Raw genomic sequence first — 25,995 nt, 5'->3', positions numbered from 1 at the left:
TGCCTCTTAATATGTTTTTATTACTCTTGGCTTTGGACTTCTACACCTTTGCAGCTAGTCAAGTAAATGCATAAGTGGAATATGTTTTAATGAAATGATTTAACTTTATTATATGGTGTGTATGTGTGTATGTGTGCATACGCAAGTATAAAGTACTATGTCTTACATAAGAAGACTAAAGAAAATGCCAGTTAGTACCTGTCCTAGGGAAACCTACTGCTTAAATTTACTTTAGTCTTGAACAAGCCAAGATATTGTTTGTGCCTTTCCCTAAAGTATTGCTCTTTTCACCCATCATCAAATTCTTGCTATGCAAGTGCCCCTCCATCTTCTCTCCATTTACTAAAATCCTCATTTTTAAAAATCGCTCTCTGCCTGTCAGCTTCCTCCCCTAAGCCTTCCCCAGAGCTTGTCAGCCCCATGGCACATCCATAGCATTGCTAAGTTAACCACCAAAATCTTAAGTTTCTATGGTTCCAACACTTCACCAGGTATCAGGAAAAAAACAGCTGCCCACTCTCAAAAAAAACTCACAATCAGATAGAAGAAATGAATGCACAAATCACTGGTCCTGGTAAAATGAGGACAGTGACCAAATGACACCTACATTTTAAGCATTCGCCTTACTGCCCGCCTAGAGCCTCTGCTGAGGGAGCAGCCTTAATCAGCTATGTTCATACCTTATGACCCCACCGACCTCCCATTGTAAGTGATTGGTCAGTGAAGGGCAACGAAGTCAATCGGTAGGCCGATCAGCAGCCTATGAAGCATCTGGGCCAAAAGTAGGAGTTGGCCCGCATAGAGTCGAGCCAATCGCATTCTTACTCTTGGAAATTTAAGATAGAAAACATGGTGAGGACATGACAACAATGAGCAGGAGTGAAAGATACAAGGCTGAGAGGTAGGAGGAGGCAGAAGAACCATGATGGGCTTGGGTGAGCCAACAACCACCACAATAGCTAACATGTATCGTGTGCCTACTATGCGTCAGACTTTGGTGTATTTTATAATTGAGGAAATTAAGACTTAAAGAAATTTCACTTTCTTTGGGCCTCAATTCAAATACCCTCTCCTCATACAGACCACTCTATCTCCCACCACCTGACCCTCCTCGTCTGCCTTGTTTATGCCCTTTCTAACCTCAGCACTCAGAGTGTGGAACATGGATCAACAGCAGCAGCAGCAGCAGCAGCAGCTGGGAGCTGGTTAGAGACGCAGCAGCTTGGCCCCACCCCAGACCTACTGAGTCATAATCTGCATTTTAACAAGATTCCCAGATGATTTGTTTCCACATTAAATTTTAAGGAGCACTTTATATATTTTTTTCGTTATTACCTGAACTCTCTGTCCTTCTTTTTTTCTTTTTCTTTTTTAATTTATTCTTAATAATAATCGGTATATAATATTATATGTTTCGGGCACACTACATAGTGACTCAACATTTATATATCTTATGAAGAGATCATCATAAATCTCGTAATCATCTGTCATCATACCTAGTTATTATATTATTGACTATATTCCTTATGCTATACATTACATCCCCATGACTTATTTCATAACTAGAAGTTAGTACTTCTAAATCTCCTTCCCTTTCCCTCATTTCCTCACCTCCCTTCCTTGTGTTTTTATATTATTTTATCCTTGTGTTTTTATATTATTTTATCTTACTAATATTATTATATTATTTTATCCCACTCATTTCCCCAACCCATTCCTTGTGTTTTTATATTATTTTATCATATTGCTTATAACAGTCTGTAATTCTATTATTATTATTATTACTATTATTTATTGTCTGTCTCCTCTAACAAAATTGTAGCTCCCATAGGGTAGGACTCTCACTTCTTTATCCCTAGAACTTAAAACACATGATAGGCATTTCAAAAATATTGGTTGAGTGAACAAATAAATGAAAGATTTTGCCCAAATTGTCCCAGCTAATAAAGAGTTGAAATCACTACCCAGGATTCCAAAACCCAATAGGTGACTTCCTGTTTGAAGTACTCATTCCTCTACTTTCTGAGAGTGCTGGAGGCTGATGACTCTGAACTGACCCTCTCCCTGGGAATTGCCCTCAGCAGCCTTACTCCTGGTTACATCCCCTGTCCAGAGCAATCTACACTCAAAGACTTGTAAACAGGGAAAAACAGAGTCTCAGCCCCTTTTCCCTCATTTTGGGGCAACTGTGAAGGGCCATCACAGCTCCAGAGTTCCCCCACAGAATCAGGTGAAGCCTCTCTCTACTGCAAGGGTCCCTAATCCCTGGGCTGGGGACCAGTATGGGTCCATGGGCGTTAGGAGCTGGGCCTCACAGCAGGAGGTGAGTGCCAGGCAAGTGAGCGAAGCTTCATCTGTATTTGCAGCTGCTCCCCATCACCGCCTCAGCTCTGCCTCAGATCATCAGGCATTAGAGTCTCACAGGAGCACCAGTCCTTGGTGCCAAAAAGGTTGGGAACCATTGGACTGCATTGCAGCCCCACTGCTCCCTCTGCCCAGCCCTGTTTCCTCCTTTCTCCTCTCGTAGGATTCAGTCCCAAGGGCACCCCCACTCCCACCACCACCACCCCCCTCCGTCCCCCGGCAAATTTCCTTTACCCAGATGTATGTTTCCTCAGAGTATGTTTCCTGGGAAACCCAGACTGAGGCCAACCAACCCATGAAGACAGGTGGAGTCGCACTGATGGTGGCTCCTAGCAGAGACCCAGGGGCTCCTGCCAAGAAGCTGCCTCGGGTCATTTCCAGATGCCAGGAGGCTCAGTTATCCCTCCTCTGGAGCTTGCGTGACCTGTCATCCTGGAAATGAGCTTCTATTACTGCAATGAAAGTGACTAAGTCAGAGAGGCATGAGGAGGAGTCCATGGAAGTTCAGAGGAAATGTGACTGATTTTAATGTAAGGGATAAGAGACTTCTAATTGTGCAAGTATTGCCTCCGATATAAGATCTTAAAGTCAGGCAGCAATATAACTTAATAAGCAGAATGCACAAAGTATACATCTAATAAATACTTAACAGAGCATAAGACACCAGAAACAAACATTTAAATATCAAGTTGAAGTACAAATAAAGAAAAATGAACATTTTTCTCCTACTGAAGGCACGAATTAGCGTTCACATTTTATCCATAAAGTGTACAACACACTCAGAACTGTCACCTCGGCATTGGAAAGTAGGTAAATTGGCCTCAAATAATATCCAAGACAGTTTTTGGTGTCTGAAGCACTTAAAGGACCTACAAATTGATCCCATTTGATAGTCCAGAAGGCAGAGTTCCAGAGAGAAAGAAAATAGTTGAGTAAGACTGGTATCTAAATAATGGTCTAATTTCAACCATCTATCACATGAGTCTCTGAGACATAACAGGGCTTCTGGTTACCCCCCTACTTAAGATAACTGAAACCTGGAAAAAATATATAAAACACAGTTCTAGAGACATGAGACATCACACCACAAAAGACAGTGAGCCCTGAGAAGCAGAAAACAAATGAGGTGAGCCCTACAACTGCCCCTGAAAAAAGTTTCTAGGCTATGGTACAGGGAGGGGCATTCCAGGCACTGTCTAGTGGTCTCTCTGAGTTGAGGAGACAGAATTGGGGTTCTACAGAGGCCAGGACAGCTAGAATTCACCGAGCAAACAATCTGAGAGATCTGCAGAGGGTCCTTCTTACATATTCACGTGAGAACTAACTTATCCCTGGGCGTCAAGATATTACGAGGAAATAGTGCCCAGAGCTTCAGTAGCAAGGAAAATTTAACCCCACATGAAATGAAGCTCTGGTCTCACCTAACAAAGCTTAAAAGCCGGACTCGGAAGGATAAACCTGGCTCTACATAACTTAATCACGCCTCAGAACAAAGCTCAGAAATACAGAAATACAAAAATGTATGGCACCCAGCAAGATAATATTCACAATGTCTGGCATCAAATTAAAAATTACCAGGCACACAAAGAAGCAGAAAGTGCAACCCATCTGGGCAAACTGAAACTGACCCAGAATGACACAGATGATAGAATTAGTAGACTAGGACATTAAACCAGATAGTATAACTGGAGTCCATATGTTCAAGAAGTGAGAGGAAAGACTGAACATGTCAAATAGAGACATAGAAAGAAAAATTTTTTTAATCAAACTTCTAAAAATTAAGCACAGTGGTCTGAGGCATGAGGTCTGCACTAAGAATCTTCAAGTCTTACTGTGCTCTTTCTTCCCAGAGAAATGGAGAGCTCAGCCAGCATTTCTCTCCTTCACCCCTCCATCCCTGAGGAGAGAACTGCAGGGCTGCTATTTTGCCCTGCTCAGCAAAAGGGGGCCCTTCTAGCTTCCTACAAAGGTTGAAGCTCAGGATTGTATGAACCAAGACCAGCTGCCACAGAGGGGCAGCAGTTCTCTTCCTGAAAAGCAACCAGTGCCAGGCAGAGCAACACATGAGAGACCAGAGGACATAAGTTCTGGTCCCCTTTGCCCCCCAAGCAGCTGTGTGTCTTTGGACAATCTAGTTAACTTCTCTGAACCCTGTTTTTTTAATCTGTAAAATAAGGATGATAATGATAATGATACTCGCTTCTAAGACTATTGTAAAAATTCAATTGCATCAGATAAGGAAATGCGTCTGAAAGTTCTTTGTAAAGGCCATGTATTTGCAATTATTTTCTCGTACTACAAAAACCAGGAGATATGTACCAGCATCTGTGGGTATGTCACATGTTTTTCTGCAACCCCTAACCCCACCCCCAGGAATATCTTAATCATCTTTATCTTTTTATTACCATGCCTCTGGCATTCCTGGAGGCTTCTTAGTGCTTAGTAAATAAGATAGGAGCAAGAAAAACATTATTCGAAAAACTGACTAAGAATGACAGGGAAAAAAAAAATGTAAAGCTTGCTATTCTAGTTCTCCAGGTTGTGTAACAAACCACTCTCAACTTAATGGTATAAAATGGTACAACCATTTTATCATGTTCTCTGGTCTTGTGGGTCAGAATTTGGATTGTGCTCAGTGGAAATGGCTCGTTGCTGCTTCGCCATGTCTGGGGCCCGAGCTAGGTACACTTGAACTGCCATGGGCTGGAATCATCCAAAAGGTTTCTTCTCTCACATGTCTGTACCTAGACTGGGGTGACTTGAAAGCTGGGCTCACTCAGCTGGGACTATTGTCAGGAGCATTTTCACATGGCCTGTCCATGAGCTTGGGCTTCTTATAGCACGATGTCTGTGTTCCAAGAAGAAGCATCAGAGAGAGTGCTCAGAGAGAGAGAGAGAGAGAGAGAGAGAGAGAGAGAGAGAGAGAAAGAGAAAGAGAGAGAGAGAGAGAGAGAGAGAGAGAATTGTATGAGACGCAAGTGAAAGGCATGGACTCTATTCCCTAGCCTTGACAGTCCACTATTAGTAGAAGCACTTACAAGCCCACCCAGATTCAAGAGGAGGGGAGAAGTACTTTTAATGGGAGAAGGAGTAAAATATCAGAGGCCACGTTTTAAAGATGCCCAACTTGATATTCTAAATTCTGCACAGCAAAAGTAGCATTAAGATTTACTCAAGTTTCCAGGACCATCTTTCCCTACACTAATCTAGCCCAAAAGAACCTTATCTTCAATAGTCCATCTCTGGACTGTCTGATTCATCACTTACATTAATCACTCTGCATCACTGCAGTGATTGCAAATGCAGTGTAGTGGCAACCATGGAAATTAGGCCCGGTTTGTCAAAAGCATAACATTCAAACCCTCCTACAAAATTATTAACAGGATGGAACCAATTACAGAGCTGCCTTCTGAGCTTAATTCAAATGACCCTAGGACACCAAAAGAGAAACTGTTTTCTCCTGAAGCAAAATTAATATCTCAGAAAAATTTAACTGACAATGTGTTTGTATTAGAATCCCTAATCTTTGGGGGCTATTCCAAAGAAAGCCGAAGTTAACAAAACTTTGTGTATAATAATGATTTAAGTAGAAACAGACCTGTTTCTGCAGATACTAGGTTTGATACTTTTCAAGTTCGATGGAAAGAATGACAAGCCTGGTCTGAATTAGAAAGACTCTGGCTTAATATTTACAGTGGGATAGGGTGAGATGGGTTAGAATGCAAAGTATCCAAAAAACTTAGCGCAAGAGCTTGGGAACACCTCTGCCCTCAGGAATATGCCAAAGTCACCCTGAAAAGTTGAATGCAAGCAAACTGAAGGAGCTGTCTGTCATAAGCTGAAATGACAGTGCTGGAACGGACTGCTCATTTGGTTTGGTTTGACAAGAATATGGTATCAAGAGAGATGAGCAGAATCGCCAAAAGTGACAGCCCTTGGGAAAGGAAAGGAAATGATGCCAGGCTCCATCCCGGTGGGAGAAGGGGCCACACAACTGCCTCTTTTAACAAAGAAGAATCAGTAACACCTTCTAATTTTGTATTTATACATAAAGTGTATATGAAGACCAGGGACTGAGAAAGCAACGCAGTGTGGTGGTTGCAAATGTGATCATTGGAACAAATCCATCTGAGTTTGAATTCTCTCTACTTACTAGCCATGTGACCTTGGACAAATACTCTGTCTCCCCTAAGCTTTAGTATTTTCATCTGTATAATGGGCAAAAAAAATGAGCTCTCTCAAAGGGTTGCTGACAACGTATATAAAAATTTAACATAGCATAATTTATTTAATATGCAGCCTTAAATCTGAATTTTTATAATTTTGCTTATTTTTGTATAGTTTACATTAGTTTTATTCTGTAAAGATAACCTGTGCCTTTCATAGACAATTTGAAAATTAGAGAAATATATGCAGAAAATAAAAGTCACCCATATTTCTACCACCCAGAGCAACATTTGTCAACATTTTAGAATATTTTATTTAGTCTTTCTTCGATGCATTTTCTCTCTGGGATGTCATGGGGGGTGGGAGTATAATTTTGCATGCTGTAGTTTTACCTTCTCATCATAGGATCTATGTTTTCCATGTGACTAAAAACTCTTCCTGAACATCCTTTGAATGGTTGCATAGTCTTCCACTATACACTCATATGACTCATTTAACTGTAATACAAATATTTCTCTAGGAAAAAAAAAAAGAAAAGATTCCATTCTTTTCCTTGGGAGAGAAGGGGCCAGAAGTCACCTGCATTTCTGAGGCTGTTTGTGCTGCCTTCATGCTTAAGATAATGATAATTGCAGCGGTTTTGAGGCATAAAAGCATTATTAAAATGTAGCCCTCAGTCTGCCCACTTGAGGAACATGGTCTTAGCCACTGGTCCAGTTTTTCAGATTTCCAAGCTACAAATTCTAGCCTAATTTCCCTAAGGATATCACAAACCTATGACTTTCGCAAAGGAATAATTTTGATTTTCTGATTTTCAATTAAGTAGCTCCTGTCACTTCTACTTCTGAAAAGTCTGTTTTTAGAAAATATAAGAAAGCATGGTTGTTGTGGTTAAAAATTGCCTTCCTGCCTATCACAAATAAAGCTATTTTGTTCTCTTTCTTAAGTGTTCTGAGAAATCAGCAGGCAATTAGGGGAAGATATTTATTAATAAATATACGTATACTCTGCGATTACCGGACATAGATGAACGAAGCTGAGAAGAAATGAAGCTATATTTTTGCTTACTCAGAAATGTATTGTTTGGACTGGCTTTCCGTTCGACAGTTTTAAAATCTCAACTGTACATGTTGTTTTGGCCATTCTTGCCTAAACATTTAATGCCTCGTGAAAGTGTTTCCTACATTTGTTATTCAAACTTCTAACACTTCGGTTTGGGGTATATCTCCTTCCACAGGCCACCAAAACCAAACAGAAAATGTCTTGAAATGCAAATAGTCCCTGAATTATGACACCTATTACTTTTTATTAGTAGTAAAAACAAAAAGAAGCAAGGAACAATTCTATTTATGCAGAACAGTTAGAACATAAATAATAATAAAACGCTAAAACTTTAAAACTACTTACATAATATTAATTTAATCCTAATAAAAAGTAGGTTTAGGTATTACCTCCATGATAGCTAATGTGGTGCAGTTTTGCTTTCATCCAATATTTATACGCAAAAAACATTTTGGTTTAGGAAATAAAGTAGTGATAAAAAATTACAGTCTTTGAATATTGGGCTTTGACTAGTCCCCTGCTGCCCTTTATTGTATGTTTCAGTAAAATACAGTACATCTTGCTGTTTTATTTCATTGTTTGTGGCCCGTGCAAAATCCTATTGTCCAGCTGCCCAGCATAAATGAACAACAAATCAGAAGAACCAGAGCGACACTTTAACTGATTAAACTAGGTCTGGAATTTTCCTTTTACTGCTAAATTATCACCTTATTGCAATTATTTTTGTACATTGTGATTATTTTTACGCATTGTGATTATTTCTGCAAAATTTGTGGGAGATGCTAGTCAGAGGGCTTAGGCTATAGCACACCCTCTTAAAATCTCAAGCCCAGTAAGGAATTCAGCTTCTAAAGTTGCATTTTTTCCTATTCTAAAGTTGTGAGTTTTTTCTGCCTTTTTAAAAAAATTTTACTCTTATCCGCTCATCACCTCACTTTTTTCGTAAGTTATTTGGCCTAAGGAACTTTGTCATAAATTAAAGTAACATTATTTTGTCACAAAACAAAATGAAAGACAAAATAGAATGAGGATGCAATTCACACTTTACCCATAAAGTGATTTAGAGCTCGATAAATGTGCATGTGCATGTGAGGAAATGCAGAAAATATTAGAGCAACCAAGTGTGCAGTATAAAAATTAACACGTGAAAATACTTTTGCTACGTTTAAGGATCTTCTTCAGAGGTACCTGACAAAGTAGAATATATGCCACCTGAAAATGAAGGAAACATGTTGTTTCAACCAAAATCAGAGATATTTCTTTATCAAAGCCAGGTGTATACAGACAAAACAGAAAACTAGAGCTGCAATGTACAGATGCACGAATTGTGCACTGCACAACTCCAGGGCACGTCATTCACACAGATTGCAACGTGAATGATGCCTTGATTATATCTCATTAATTTCGTGCCTCCTATTCAGGAATGTATGATTGCAAGAAGTTAGAACAAAATTTACTTTTTTTAGGGCCTAAAGTAAAGGAAAAACAAAAAAGTGTTGCTGAATCAAGGTAAATAGATATATATTAAATCCACCATGATGAGTTTATTGGCTACACAAGAAAAAAGAATTAAATTTCTACATTAGAGGAGCCTACTTACAGTTGAATTGAGGGTAATTTTTAAGGTATATAAGAGAACTATTTTGAAATGCTTTAGAAGCATTCACTACCGACAGACAATTAATGTGCTGTCACATGTGGTCATTTTCTACACATAAAAGTAAATCTGGCCAGAGCACCCTCTGCCTGGTTACACAGGAGTAACCATTTTTTGTACTTCAAAAAAATAAAATAACATTTCTTTTCAAAAATTATGCTACTCAGTTTTGTCACCAGTTCAAACTTGCCTTTTTAACTTCACATTTGAATCGATAAGGTTTAAGTGTATCTGAGGGAGGGGCTCACATATTTAAAATTCTAATTCTAACATGTATAATAGAAGAAGGTAAAAATTCAGATAGCATACCAATTCCAATGGCAAGTTTTTACTTATAGGGATCATCTTTATACTGAATTTGCCAGGTTGTCTCCTTATTAAATAAATAATTAATTAATAAGAAATAGATAAATAAAATTATATATATTTTATATGTATAGAAAGTCTCATCACCTGCTATTTATAGGCAAATATTAAAGTCTTCTGGATGATTCAACCGTGAGTGATCTATGTATGTTAATATATGCTGAAGAAGGACTTTTGACTCTTAATTACTTTGGTTTCCTTGGACTGAACAAACTTGTCCTGACTATAGCAGATGCCAACTGTTCAGTCACACTTTAGGATCCACTCAAGATGATTTCATAAGCACAAGGCAACTCTCTTCGCCACAACTGGGCAGGCCCAAATCTTTCCTCATATGTCTTTACTTAGGCTTACCTGTGAGCACATACTATATACATACAGCCAGGAAAATCCAATCCTCAGCTTGGAGATATATATATATATATATATATATAAAAGCAGACATTAAGATAGTCAGTCTGTCAGCTAAGTCAAAAAGTAAGAATTTCTTTTTTGTAGTGAGAGATATGTTGATTATATCTCAGTTAAAAGAAGAAAGAAAGTAAGAATTCCTCTGCAGAGAAAGAAAAGAAACTCCTCCACTGGTATATTTGTGGTATGGGAAATTGCTGGAATTCTCAGAGCGCTAAGGTGCAGGCAAATGATTAACATGTCTCCATAAATCATGGCAGATTTAAGGTTTAAATACATACTAAAAATGGCAGGGACTCTTGGGTCTTCTATTTATAAATGCAGTCCTTCTTTTCCTTTTGCTTCTCCTTCATCCCCTCCCCTTTGGATCAAAGGGAGGATTCCAAGCCAACTGAAAAACAATGGTAAATGTTTGCATTGCTGAAATTCACGCTGGTGCCATAAGTGGATTTAAGGCGGACTGGGCTCTATAAACAAAATAAAAAGATGGCATCCAAATGAAAATATGTAGAAAAGATACTAGGGGAAAAAAAGCTTCAGAGAAGCAGTCTGGTTAGTTGTAAAATGACTTTAAATTAGGCTTTAAAAAGGATTGCTAAATCTTGACACATATATGAGCAGCTTATTATCATGCAATTGTGCAGTAGTTGCTTGATCTTGTTACTGATTCGTCACATATGAATAAATGATTAATTACCAGAAAGGCTAAAACAGAGTAGAGTGAGAGTACTGAAGCTCACCCTGAAAGAGGGGCTTAAACACGTTTATTGCCCTTTAAGTGCATTTCATTAAGGCCAATTAAGGACTTTCATGTCTTATTAGAAAAATGAAGTAGATTTATGAGGTTTTCGTAGGTTGTAAATGCTGGGGCTAGCAGATACAAAACTGAGCAGAAATGGTAGTTAAGAGCTAAGAAAACATATACAAGTGCTCCCAGAAAGCAAATATTTAATGGCAGTAAAAGCCAGTTCAACATGAAGGCGATCCTTAAATAAAAGAAAGAATATAATTTTTATTTCCTATAGTCTACTCACTATAAACTTCAGAATTTGCACAGGAGGAAGGTTTCCCTCTGCAGTTCAGGAACCTAACTCGGGTTGGGGGGTACGTAGCTAACCCCAAAATGGCCTGACAGCCACTGAGTCCTTTGTCAAAACAAAAGTAGACACCAATAAAAATGCTCTTAATTCCAGGGTAAGAAACACATTCTTGAAAGAGAGGAAGCTCGGAAGTAAATCCAGCACTGACATGGTTGTTAATAAACAGACAGCAAGCAAAATTCACTGGCGGTGGTTAGAGCCACGCGCCTAACTTCCCACTTTTCCGGTCCCGTCAGATGGTGTCAGAACATTAGCCCTACCAAATAGTTATTATACACCCTGGATTCCCTTGATTCATTTTCTAGGAAAATTACCATGACAGGTTAGCAAGCATTTTCTGTTGCCCTTAGGGAATGATTATAACCCCACACCATTCTAGCCATGGGTTGATCTATTTACTCGACATTCATGCTGCTCCTTTACTCTTACACACACACGCACGCACGCGTACACACACACACACACACACACACACACACACAGAAACAATATTAGCTCAGGAGACTCCTGCAGCTTTGTTAAATGCAAGAGCATACATGTATGAATGTTTGGCAAAATGCACATTTTTACCTTGTACACCATTATAGAAAGCCTCAACTGTTTATCACATACCCTCTTGGATAAATAATTTAAAACCATATGAAACTTCTTCAAGAAAATATCAACTGAAGATGTACAGGCACAACTTTTTAAGCTCAAATCTCTCCTCTTAAAAAAAAAAAAATGAATATTGGCAAGTAAGTGGATTATGTCTTCTTGATTTTTTTAAAAAACTCAAGAGAAGTGCCATGCAGCACATGAAAGATGTCCAAAACTCACCAACAGTTTTGCAGCATACACATATTACTTTAAAATAAACGCCTCGGTTTTGCTTGTTGAAAACCCATTTGCCGCCGCAGAAAAGACTGAACGTGGAATTTTATCACTTCTTCAAGAGGACTGGCAAACTTTTCTGCTGAGAACCTTTAAAATGGTATCACTAGATCTAACAGCAGGAAATCACATTAACTGTGCTGCTTTAGAAGAAAAGACGGAGAGATGGCCGCTACTTGTAAAGGTGGAACTTGTGAAACTGAAGGTAAAGTCCTACAGGCACATCCCTGCCAAAAATAACAAGACACGTAAGATGGCAAACAAAATATTAATTTCAATGTCCGTAGTGTAACTATTTTGTACTGCGAATTTGATTTTCCAAAAAAACAATGGCCTGGACAGAGACCTAAAGCAACTAGCCATGTATCTGCTCAGACTCTGCAAAAAATTTTATTGAACCGAAATGTGATGAGCATCTGTCCTTGGTGATTTATTCCAAACAGCGGAGATGTTATAAAATGAACACATTGCATCTCCTGCTATAAAAGAGAAACAAAATGATCTTTTAGTTAATATCCAATCAAACTTCAAGACACCTTATGGAACACAAGGATTTCATGGGATCATTTCATTCCATTGCACCTTTCTCCAGAATGCTAAAATGGGATTAATTTAAGATTTTCTAAAACGCAGAGTTAAACGTGTATAACTGGTTTTGTTTTTTTCCAGATCAACAGATGCCACTTGATTTTTATTTTTATTTTGACAACCCAAAATGTCGGCCCAGGCTAGGGTGCTAATTACCAATAAATTCTTATTAAAGAACCAGGAGTGCTCTTTCAGAAAGTTCATTTCCAATTTGGGCCTCGGGGTCACTGAGTTACAAACAGGAGTGGAATCTTTTCAAGTTGAGATTGGATACACTTTGTCAGGCACAATAAACTATTTCTGGGAAAACTACTGCAAAAAGGGAGGGGGGTAGAAGTTGGGTTTAAAAGCCTCCGAATACTTCTAAGCATGAGAATTTTATTCTACAAAAGAATTTTCAGATGGCTTTAGTACAGATCAGTCCCAATGCCGACATGATAAGCACAGGGACATTAAAATTTAACTCATACCCCAAATATTTTCACAATATTTTTGTTTCAGAGTATCAAATAAAAACAATACAAGTTTTATCTAACTATCCATTTATTTTTAAGGAGTTCATTACAACTAGGGAATCAAACTTTCAAGTGACAAAAAGGTAATTTCTATTTATATCCAACTCATAAAAAAAGTCTCAAATTATTAGATTTTAGAGCAAAATGAGATTCTAATATTAAAAAAGGAAATGGTTTCTACTGACTCGTAGAACTAAATCTGCCAACACAAAGACTAAGACGTAATAAAGGAGGATTTAGCATATTCAAACAGAGCTGGACAATTTCGAGCCCAACGTAGACCGATTTCTTTGAATTTTCTAGGTTGGTTGTCCATAAATCTTCATTGTAATGAACAAGCTGCCAAGTCTTGCCCTTTCCTTTAGGCTGTTCAAATCCCGATAAAATTCTATAAATAGAATCGCACTGGACATACTTGGCACACTTCGTCCATATGGTCAGGCAGAGTTTTGCAGTCCCATTTGGGATGGACAGTTTTGAAACGGAAGGGCGACTTTAAGGAAGCAGGTATAAATTTGATCAGTCCTCGTAAAATCCAGACTAGTTATGGAAAAACCTCCAGCCCCATTTTAAGCCATTAGCAGGATTTCAAAGGTAAAGATCCGTGGGCTGAAAGCCAAGGTCACAAAAGAACAGCCTACGTGCCACATTTCGACCATACATATGTTTTCATAAGGCCACATGGTTTTTTTTTAAAACTGGTAACCAATATTTACAAGTCAGGAGATTTTATCAGGTTTCTGGCTTCTTTTGAACAATGAGAGCATCTGAAACACTGGGCCCAAATTCTCAATGGCAATGATTGGCTGCAGCACGGTCTGTGCTCTTTCTCGAATGCCCAACCCACCTCACCAATCTACGCTATTTTATTACTACTGCCGGCTCCTCACTTATGTCTGGTGCTTGAGTGTGCACTCAGGCTCACAGTCTCTGATCCTTTTTCCATATCCTTTAAAACTATTACATATCTAATTCGATGAACTGTTACCCAGAAAGAAATAAGAAATGAGAGATATCTTATTTAGGGACTATGTGATCTGCCTAAAAATTGATTACAAAATAAAACTCGGAATATTGACTCATTACATTTTCGATACCTATACCAGAGATCAACAAACTACGGCCCATGGATGGGCCAAATCCTGCTGCCATCTGGTTCTGTAAATAAAGTTTTATTGGAACACAGCCATGTTCACTTGCTTACATATTGTCTATGCTAGTTCATACTATAAATCTGAGAGACCATGTAAACTGCAAAGCCTAAATATTTACTATCTGGTCCTTTACAGAAAAAATGTACCAACTCCTGCCCCCCGACCTTCTAGATCTAGAGATGGGCTCCCCTTTCTAGAGCCCAGAAATGATGCTAAGTCTTCACCTAACAACTACCGTTCCTTCCCCACATGCTTTGCATCTGCTAAGGTCATCTGCCCAGAGTCAATAATTGTTCATTTTCTGAGTAGGTATGGTCATAGTTCCGAATTTGAAAAGTGTTCCTTTAATAGAATTATTTCCTCAGTACATATACACAGAAGGCTTGAAATTTCCTTTGTTGGCCACCTCAGGAAATGTCTATCTTGACAGTAATTTATTACCTGCCATATCTCAGTTTAACTTTCTAAAACAATACATTCAAAAGAATAAACCTGAAGTCTATCCTGTCCACTGCTTCATTTAGCAAGCATTTAGTTATCACATGCCCTGTCTGATACCATGTTGTGTGTAGCCCCAAGGGTCTTCAAGAACACAGGTCATTCTGCCTCGTTAAAAGCAGTAAAGTCAATAAATATGAGGGTCAACCAAAGAGATAAAAATGACACGGGTCTGTAGGTTAATGGGTGGTGTTTTTCCTGCCCCAACCTACAAGAAATCTTAATACTAGCCAACATCTATTGAGGTCCTACTTGTGCCGTACATTGTCCCATTAATTTGTCATCTAACATTCATGGTAACCCCAAGAGATAGGTACTGTTGTCCTCCCATTTTATAGAAGAGCTACCTGAGATTTAAAGAGGTTCAGGAACTTACTCAAGGTCATGAAGCTAATAACAGCAGAACGGAGACTAGAATTCAAGTCTGTCTGACTTTCAAGTTTTCACTTTCACTGAGATTTCATGAAGCTAGGGAAACCTCTCAGCTACAGAAATTGAGCAGTGAATAATCTTTCAGCTCGAGGGTATTACAAATTGGGATTTTGGTTCGAGGCTGCTTAAATTCCCAAAAGGTCATTTAGACACTGTCCTGTATGGAAAAAAGCAAACTTTTATGTATTTTTTATTTTTTATTTTTTTAGGCAAGGTAATCCTTGGTTGACCTCACAGTTTGCAAGGAACTTGTCAGCCTACAATCCCTTATTTGTTATTTTTTATGCCTACAGCACCTGGTCTTCTTAGGTGGTCTCCCATCCAAGTACTAACTAGGCCTGATCCTGCTTAGCTTCTGAGATAAGATGGGATTGGGCTTGTTCAGGATGGAATGGCCGTAGGAAAAGTAACTTTTATTTAACCAAAATTCATCCTTCCTTAGAACTGTGTCTATAATTCTGGTGAGCAACTGTTAGTCACAGGGCAAATGCCTAAAGATTCTAGAGTATGAACAAATGTCAGAGCCTCTCAGATGTACAAAGATATTCCAGAGGTGAATATGTCTGTGTATCTAAGCTTTCCTTCTAGTTGTTGAACTTCTCAAGTTGATTTTCATTTCTTGGTTAAATATGAGGCTTCCTCTTATCAGGGAACTATCCATGAGCTCCATCAAGGGACAGTCAGACTTACTGATTGACCTCCTCCTCCTACCCCACTCCCTCACCAGCAGACTGTGATCTAAAATTCCTCATCCCGTGGGAATTCAACTCAGTATCTACCTGTTGATAAACACCATAAATATATCACCTCTTACTACCTGGAGAACTCACCCTCCCTTTTGTGAAGTCAAAAGGCTCTGAATAAGAAATGAGAGCTCTGAGGAAGAGCTCCAAGGAAGAGCATTGTGTGGGGACAGAAAGTCAAAGGAATTGAGAAAGAGAAAACAAAAGAGAGCCTTCTGGAATTTCTCACATTCCTGGGGTTTTTGTTTTCTCTTTGTTTAACTTCATTCAGACACTTTCCTGAAGGTTCTTCTTTCTTTGCTAAGAAGAAAATTAAGATTTGTGTCTAACATACAAGCTTTTGTATTTCATTTTACATCTTCCTACCTGAAGAGGAATGTTCACATTCTATGAGCTTTCTTGCTAACAATGGTCAGTAATTTGAGAGAAAACCCCCTTTTTAGCTGCAAAGGCACATCATCTGAGGCAGGCACCTGGGGAGGAATGTGTCATAAAGGCACATTCCTCATAATCAAGGATAATTCAAAAGAGAAACAGTGACCGAACATCCACGGGAGCCAACAGAAGCCTAATCCTGAGCCCAGCTCTGCAGACGGGGACACAGGCTGCTGCAAAGCCAGGGCAGATGCCAGGGAAGGGACCAGCCACAAAACGAACAGAAGTCCAATCCAGAGCTTGGCATCTGGGTTCTTCAGCTGCCAGCCTTGCCTTGCGAGTAGCCACAACGTTTGGCTCTTGTGCAGAAAACAACAGAGGACGAGGCTAAAGGGGTCCATGCTGTGCCCTGCCAGCAACAGGACGCGGCAGTGCCAAGAGAAGGATGCAGTGCCACACGGGTGCCAATGTGCCTTGGAACGGCTTTTATATTATCTAAAGGGACAACAGAATTCCTGCAAAAAGAAAAGACCAGATCCAACACACAGAACCATTTCTCCCATTTTCCTTTTTCAAAAAAAAAAAAAAAAATGCTAATCCTGTCCACAATCCATTTTTTTTTTTACAAGGCTAACATGCCCAGATCCCTTTCTGCTTCTCTCCTACATCCTGTAGGCTCACATCAAAATGAAGCCAACGGTTTATTTCACACATGGTACTAAACTTACTATTTTTTACCTCCCCATTACTATTTGCCTTTATCCAGTTTCCAGAAGAAATTATCAATAGAATGTGTGAAGTGAGGTGGGGAATGCAGAACCCAGCAGAATAGCCTACGACGCCATCTTGATTACGAGCTGAGTAAGCCATTCCGACCCTGGGGATTTGCAGGAGGCTTTCGAAGATCCAATGCTCTATTTGTAAGGAAGTTTTCCTGTGGTTATTCAACTGAGAAAACTATAAGGCAACTGGAGCAGTAAAATGGCAGAAGAAGTAAAAGACATCACTTAGACTCCATGGTTTCTTGAAACAACTGAAATCAAACAAAGAGGGGAGAGGAGATAGGATTTCTTTGTCCATTCACATTAGATGAGGGAGGATGTATGAAGAAGAAAATAAAGGAGCCAGTGGAAGACATAGAGATTCTTCCTTGTCTTACCTTAATGAATGTCAACCCAGAGAAACTCAAGCATGGCATAGTTTTGGTAAGGAAATGCAAAATCTCTTGTCATCATGGGGAAGATTTTGTCACTTCATTCTAAGACTCGTGAAGATGAGTGAATTTCAGAGCATTTTATGCAAGGCTTTCGATACAATAATCAAGGACATTTTATTTACTGATGGGAATATTTCCAGGCTCTCATTTTCCTTTTTAAAATTCAGATGAATAGATATTAAGGTCAAACCTTAAAATCTTCTTAATAATTCTTACATGACCTCTCGTATATTAAATGTTTCTATGGTGGAAAATCTGCATGATTGATAAATAAAACATAGAGACAGTGCTTCAACATCCTAAAATGCAATCTTACATAATTCTTGAAGGAAAAAAGCTTCTAAAAGTAACCATGAGTATCTTACTATTCCCTACTATGGGACCAAATGCCACACTCCAATCATGATTCCCTTCCCATCACCGTGCTTTTGTCTGAGTTATTCCCCTTTCCCAGGCTGGCTTTCTCCACCAACATTCTTTTCAAGGCTCTGTTTAAGTAAGTTATAAAACTTTTTCACAGACCTTTCTTTTTCTCTGGTTCTTCCATCATTTATGGTCTCTACCACAGAGCTCCCCATCTGATTATAATGCCTTATAATTTAGTAGTTCTACTATAAGTGTTATTTATACAATGGTGGTCTCCTTGGAGGAAGGGGTCATGCCTACTTGTTTTCTTTTTTCTTTCACAACATCTGGCCCGGGGCTGAGCCCTAGATAACTACGTAAAATTTTAGAAAAGATTACCTGCTTTTCTAATTGAAATTCATCTCTAAACAAATTTTAGCTCTATGTAGATTGTAAAAAATAAAGCTTTCAACAAAACAAGATTTTACCTGTCAAAAATTAATATGTTATTGTGAATTAAGATCATTTATGGGGTGCCGACCATTATACAGAAGGCTGAAGTTCAAAGAAGAGTAATGTGTGTTCTAAGGAGCTTAAATTTAGAGGCCATGAGGACAATAATGAACGCTTGTGACTTGGCCTCAGGTACTTACTATGAGAAAGGGACACCAGCTCCTCACTGGGTTGACTACTGTGACGGTCTCTGGAATCCTACCAAATATCATTCAATATAGTTCACTCATGAGATTTTTCATTGTTCAATGGCATCTAAGTCCATTTACATAGCATCAGTGAGAAAAAGGTCCTCGAAATGTTTCTCTTGAGGAGTTCCCAAAGCTCTTCAAGTAAAAGAAATTAAAGAAAGAAAGAAAGAAAGAAAGAAAGAAAGAAAGAAAGAAAGAAAGAAAGAAAGAAAGAAAGAAAGAAAGAAAGAAAGAAAAAACAATCAACAGTAAATGCTAAGTCGATGACTATCTTGTCTGGAGATTATTCCTCTTAAATGTTTAGAGTTTTTATTTTATTTCAATAATAACATCATATTAAAAGCCAACAGCAGTCCGCAAAATTAACACCTACCAACTGAAACAAAGAGAACAAAAGAGAAGCCAATGGAAGTCTGTTTAAGCACTTCCAGTGATACCAACAAAAAAGATTTTTTCAGAGAATATATATCAATGTCATTTTATATAGATGTCAACATGTCAAAAGCAATTGTATTTTGTTGCAATAATAAAATAAAATCCCTTGTTTTATTTTCTTTTTTCATAAATGCATATACCAGAAAAAGCAAGCAATTCCAAAATGCACTATTCTGCTTAGAAACAATATTTACTCTCCTGGTGTAGTTTGGGAACCTGGTGATAGAAAAGATGTTAAAGACCAGACAGTGTTTAACTGTCTATGAGAAAACACAGCCAGTTTCTAGACTGTGAAGAGACTCTTAACTGGATATTTCTGTCTTTTATTGTTGTTTTGGTTTTTTTTTACCCCAAATGCCTCCTAAGTTCAACCCTAACCCCTAACCCAGCACTCACTGGTAGAGACATCTATTTTACAGAAATTGAAAAAAAGATTATTCTCTTTAAAAGTACAGTCTACTAACGTGCTAAGGCATTGCAACTCAAAATTTTCTGCATCCTTTTGTTCCTTGACAAGATGTTTGTTTGACATTGAGTAGACACAGCCAAAATGGCAACTGAAACAACAAGTTCAGGGAATCCATTAAACGCAGCCAAAACAGGATGCCTGCATCCTATTCATATAATCCCTCTTTTCCTCACTGATCATTTGTCTTTGCAAGGGCCTTTTTAGTGAGTGAAAATGAAATTCATATATGTACTTTCACTAAGAAACAAAATGGGGCTTTAATAAAGAAAAAGTTTACTTGCTTTTCAAATTGGCCCAATGTGGATTTTAGCTTTCTATGTATCACGGGAAATAAAGCTTTAGGCAAGACAAGAACATTCGCACCTCTGCCAAAAATTAATATATTTTTTAATGGTAAATTAACATCAAAAGTTTTATACATATTAGTGATGGTCTGACCTCCAACTGTTCACAGTCGTGTCCAATACACACACACAGAAGGAGAAAATCTGTCTGCTATTCACATTCAATTTGTTCAATTCCCTGCCATGTCTTTTCAGCTGCTAATGGTGCTCTGTCAACAGATGACTTTAGTGGGAAAAGAAAACCAACAGGGATAAACTACTTTAAAATTTTTAAGGTTGGTAATTTGTAATTTAGGCATGCTTTATCATTGTGTTTACTAATATATATATATGTATGTGTAATTTTAAAGTAACGGCTCACTCCCAGAAGTTGATAACTTTTAAAATAAAATCTTCTGTTGTTTTGTAAGCACTGTGTCTGCCATGTAAGAGGCTGAATCTTCCAACCCAACTGAGCAAACATTTACTGAATACTTACTATGTGCCAGGTTTGGGTTTTGTTTTGTTTTGTTGTGGTTAGTTTGATAAAACTCAGTTGAGAACCCAGAAATATGCCACCCACCCAATTCCATATGCAAAAACTGTAGGGCAATTAGAAACTACCCTGAAATATATCAAAGTACAAACCCAGACTATATAGCCATTGAGAAGACAGCCATTCCATCAACTTTCTACATGTTTTTTTTTTTTCTCTAGGAAATCCTCTTTTTCACAACAGAAACAACAAAAAGACCTCAGATGGGAAAGATGGAAGCCTGAAATCACAGCCAGTCCCATGGTAATGGGAGCCCAGCAAAGACAAAAAGAAGAAACAGTTAACTCTACCTCCTCAAGGAGCATTAAAACAACACAGAGGTGACCCCAACAGAAGCCAGATTTAAAGATTCACATTTAAGTCCTACAAAATGTCAAATTACAAATTATTTGGAGTTGGAAATCGTCAGGAATTTCTCCTCTCAACAGATTTCTGTGTTATTGCAAAATGTATACATTAGGAAACTAATTCAGTAATCACCATTTTTAATTTACATTATGGAAATTTCAAAAATTACACATTTAGAGGAATATATTTTAAAAAGTCACATAACAGCCACATTTAGCTCCTGGACCCCACTCTCCCGTTTTTCAACTAGCTCTCTGGTGGTGGCTTCTTCCCCATCCCACTGCGGGTCTCTGCCTGCTCTCCGTGACCGCTTAACGTCGGAGTCTCAGAGTGTTCAGTGCTTGCTCCTCTTCTTTACCTACATTCACCCCCTGCCTTTTAAATACCACCTCTCTATGCTAATTACTGCCCTATTTATAATCTTTGCAAGACTCCTGTTCTAAACTCCAACTGCCTACTCAACATTATCACTTGTCTAAATTCAACATCTCCAAAACTCTTATTCTTTTCCCCCAGAACCTATTTCATCCATGGTCTTTCTATCAACAGGTGACAACTTGATCTTTCTAGGTGTTAACGGATGCCCATATTTCTCTTAAAATTCATGTCCACACTGTTAGCAAATGCTTTTGGTCGAACTACTGAAGTATTTTTAGGATCCAGTCACTTCTCACCACCTCCACTGCCACCACCTAGTCCAAGTCACCACCATCTCTTGCCTGGATCACTGTCACGGCCTCTTTATATGTCTCTCTGCTTCTAGTCATCCCACGTCTAGTCTCAAAAGAGCAGCCAGAGTAATCCTTTTAGAACGTAAGTCAGATTATGTCACTCTTCAGCTCAGAACCCTTCCATTTCACTCAGAAGAAAAACCAGAATTTTTGTAATCGTCTATCAGGCCCTTTTGTCTGGACTCCAGTTACTTCCCTAAAGGCCTCTCCTCCCACTCGCTCACCCCCTTCCCACCACGCTGACTCCTCTGGGCCCCAGCACTTGCTGTTCCTTCTGCCTAGGATACTGTTCTAGTGGGAGACTTAACACACTTGTCTTAGTAATTAAAAGATCAAAATTACTAAGGCTGTAGATTTGGATAGCAAAATTAACAGGCTCGATTTAATGGACATATAAAGAGCTCGGATCCAAACAATTAGAAAGTAAAATGGTCTCAAACACACATACAGCATTTACAAAAATTCATCAAGTATCAAAGCACAAAGTAGCAATACATTTAAAAAAATATTATCATATATTCCATACTCCCTCGCCAAAATGCAATTTAGTTTAAAATATGATAAACGGTAATTTTTTAAATATTATGTCTTGACACTTAAAATGTACTTCTTAATTATTCAGAGATCGAAGAAAATTTTTAAATAACAAGCCCAAATAAATAAGATGCATAGACATTTTTTTTCAATTAAGTTTATTGGGGTAACATTGGTTAATACAATTATATAATTTTCAGGTGTACATTATAATTTAACATCTGTATATTCTATTGCGTGTTTACCACCCAAAGTCCAGTTTCCTTCAACTACCATATATTTGACCCCCTTTACTCCATCTACCCCCTGCTCCTCTCCCATCCCCTACCCTCTGGTAACCACTAGTCTGTAGTCCACGTCTATGAGTCTCTGTTTGTTTGTCCTATTCCGTTGTTGCTTTTAGGTTTATATCTCACAAATAAGTGATATCATGTGATTTTCAACTTTTTGACTGGCTTATTTCACTTAGCACGATTATTTCGATTTCCATCCATGTTGTCACAAATGGCAGTATTTCATCTCTTCTTATGGCTGAGTAATATTCCATTGTATATACATACCACAGCTTCTTTAGCCAATCATCTATCATAGGACACTTCAAGTGCTTTCATGTCCTGGCCACGGTGAATAATGCTGCTATGAACATTCGTGTGCCAATATCTTTATGAAAATGATTTTTTAAGTTTTGGGGTAAATACCTAGTGGAGGGATTGCTGGATCATATGGTATACCAATTCTTAGTTTTTTGAGGAACCTCCATACTGTTTTCCATAGTGGCTGTACCAATTTGCAGTCCCTCCAGCAGTGTATGAGGGTTCCTTTTTCTCCGTATCCTCTCCAGCATTTTTTATTACTTGTCCTGTTGATTATAGCCATTCTAACAGGTATAAGATGGTATCTCATTGTGGTTTTGATTTGCATTTCTCTAATAGCCCGCGATGTTGAGCATCTTTTCATATGTTTGTTGGCCATCTGCATGTCCTCTGGGGAGAAGCGTCTGGTCAGATCCTCTGCCCATTTTTTGATTGGATCATTTGTTTTTTTGTTGTTATTGAGTCGTATGAGTCCTTTGTATATTTTAGATATTAGGCCCTTATCAGAGGCATTGATTGCAAATATATTTTCCCATTCTGATGGTTGTCTCTTTACCTTGTTGACAGTTTCTTTTACTGAGCAGAAGCTTTTTAGTTTGATGTAGCCCATTCATTTATTTTTGCTTTTACTTCCCTTGCTTTTGAGGTCAAATTCGTAAAATCCTCTTTAAGTCCAAGGTCCCTGAGTTTCATTCCTATGTTTTTCTTCTATACATTTTATTGTCTCAGGTCTTATATTCAGGTCCTTAATCCATTTTAAGTTAATTTTGGTATGTGGTGATAGACAGTCTAGTTTCATTCTTTTGCATGTAGCTTTCTAGTTTTCCCAGCACCATTTATTGAAGAGGCTTTCCTTTCTCCACTGTATGTTTTTGCTTTTTTGTCGAAAATCATTTGCCCATATAAATATGGGTTTACTTCTGGACTCTCGATTCTGATCCACTGGTCCGTGTGTGTGATTTGCTGCCAGTGCCATGCCGTTTTGATTACTGTCACTTTGTAATATAACTTGAAGTTGGGAAGACTGATGCTTCCAGTCTTGTTCTTTTTTTCTCGGGATGACTTTGGCAATTAGGGGTCTTTTGTGCTTCCATAAGAATCTGATGATTTTTTGCTCTATTTCTTTAAAAAATGCCAATGGGATTTTGATGGGGATTGCATTAAATCTGTATAAGATGCATAGCCATTTTTAGAAGTTTGTAGTAGAAGAGTAAAAAGGATAAAATTTAATGAATGAAGTGTCCAAATGAAATAATTAAAAAGAGAAATAATGTCAATAAAGTAGTAGAAAATTAAGTAAAATAAATTAATCATTAAAATTAATTAACTAAGAAAGGGATAAAAGAATAAACAACGATGCCAAAAAATTTTTGGTCAAGAAAAAAGAGGACAAATAAACAATAGTATAAATAAAAATGGGGTTATAGAAATCCAGACAGAGAAAAATAAAAAGATAATCAGAATATAAATGACATTAGGCTAATGATTTAAAACAAATGAAATGGACAAATCCCACTAAAAATCTAAAAATATACATCTTAATAAAAATGACTCAAGAAAAAATAGAAAGTATCAATAATCCTGCAAAACTTTAAAAATATTCCCCCAAAATGCCACCAGCCTCAGATGATTTTATAGGTGAATTCTCTTAAGCTTTCAGGAAACAAAAATTTTAATTTTTACAGAGAATACAAAAGAAGAAACAGTTCCCAATTCATTTTATGAAGCTAATATAATCCTGACTTGAAACCATACAGGGTCCTAATAGAAAAGGAAAATACATTTCATTTCATGGTCTTTGTATTAGATGATATGAAGGAACTACTAATTTTATTAAGTATGACAATGATATGGTCACTGGTTTTTTTATCATTATTATTTTGACACGAATACTGAAATATTTGTAGGTGTAATGACAAAATGCCTGGTCTACGATTATGCCACCCTGAACATGCCTGCTTTCATCTGATCTCAGAAGCTAAGCAGGGTTGGGCCTGGTTAGTACTTGGATGGGAGACCAACTAGGAATACCAGGTGCTGTAGATGTTTAAAAAAAAAAAAAAAATCTGAGATTTTCTTTCAAATACTCCAGGGGGTGGGGGGAAGGGGCGGGGAAGAAAGGATAAATGAAACAAGATTATCATAAGTGATACTGCATACTGAAAAATTAAAAGATACCCCATACAAGAGCAAGAACGATATACAAAGTTCTCAAAAACAAGTTGGACAATAGATGTAAAATAACTTGATGAAGGAAACTATAAACATTTAATAGACATTTTAAAGACCTAAATAAATAGAATGGATACTTAATAAGTAAATGTATAGCAATACCAATATAATAAAGAGATCAACTCTGCCTAAATGTACCTAAAAAGTCAATGCAGTTCTAAAATAAGATGCAGATCAAAATCCAAAAAGAGGTTTTCAAGGAACTTGATATGCCAATTAAAAATGTGTATAGAAGAGCAAAGGATCACAAATAGTCACCCATGAAAAACAACAAGACAGAAACTGCCTTACTAGGAAACATATTAAATCCATAGTATTTAATATAGTTCAGGCATAGAGATAGACATATAGATCAAATGAACAGTTAGGGAGCCCAGATCAAACCCAATATAAATGGAAACTTGATTTATGAAAGAGGTGGCATTGCATATCAAAGAGAAAATAAAAAACTGTGATTATCTATAAAGGAAAACTAAATAAAATGAGATCATTACTTTTACTTTAGATAAAAAAAAATCAATTCTAAGATGAATGAAAACTCGAAAGCAAAAAAAAAAAAAAAACATTAAAGCTTTTAGGAAATAAAAATATGCTATCTAAATGACCTTAGAGTTGGGTAGGATTCTTTTTTAAAAATACAAGCCACAAATCATAAAGTAAAAGATTACTAAATTTGACTTCATTAAAATGAAGAACTTTTGTTCATCAACTGATACTATAAGGAGACTAGAAATATAATTCATAAATTGGAAGGAGAGGTTCGTATTAGCTGTGAAATAGAAAAGGGTCAGTATCCAGAATACATAAGGAATCCTTATAAATCACTAAAAAGTGAAAATTAAAAACTGAACAAAATATATCATATTAGAATAGGTTAAACTATGCTGGAGCGACAAATAAACCTAAAAATCTCAGTGCATTAAAATAAACTCTATAAAGGTTTACCTCTTGCTCAAAGATTGTCTTCTGCACTTTAAGTGACTCTTCAGGAAAGCTGTCCTTATGCACTTGACTCGGTAATCTAAACTATTTTGATCTTGTAGCTCCATCATCTCCACATTAGCCTCCATGGTCACTGTGTCAGAAGACATAGCCAAGGAGTCCTGCACTAACTCTTAAATGCTCTAGTTTTAAAAAGTCAAGTGTGCACACAAACTATGACCCAGCAATCCCATTTCTAAGTGGTCTTTAAAACTATTTGCTC

At 37.7% G+C, this 25,995-nt stretch overlaps 1 long non-coding RNA gene and 2 pseudogenes across 1 annotated transcript in view; 1 reads left to right on the top strand and 2 right to left on the bottom strand.

The window, feature by feature from the left end:
• The window catches only part of LOC118601694, a 153,613-nt gene that overhangs the window by 67,443 nt on the left and 60,175 nt on the right, over positions 1–25,995 (bottom strand). The window lies entirely within an intron of this gene.
• LOC118601824 lies at positions 15,472–15,590 on the bottom strand (annotated as a pseudogene).
• On the top strand, positions 24,487–24,605 carry LOC118602384 (annotated as a pseudogene).

This window comes from Rousettus aegyptiacus, unplaced genomic scaffold (genome assembly GCF_014176215.1).
Source record: "Rousettus aegyptiacus isolate mRouAeg1 unplaced genomic scaffold, mRouAeg1.p scaffold_m13_p_4, whole genome shotgun sequence".
In the NCBI taxonomy this organism is placed as follows: Eukaryota; Metazoa; Chordata; class Mammalia; order Chiroptera; family Pteropodidae; genus Rousettus; species Rousettus aegyptiacus.
Note: the sequence above shows the minus strand (reverse complement) of the source record. Positions and strands in the feature narration are given on the sequence as shown.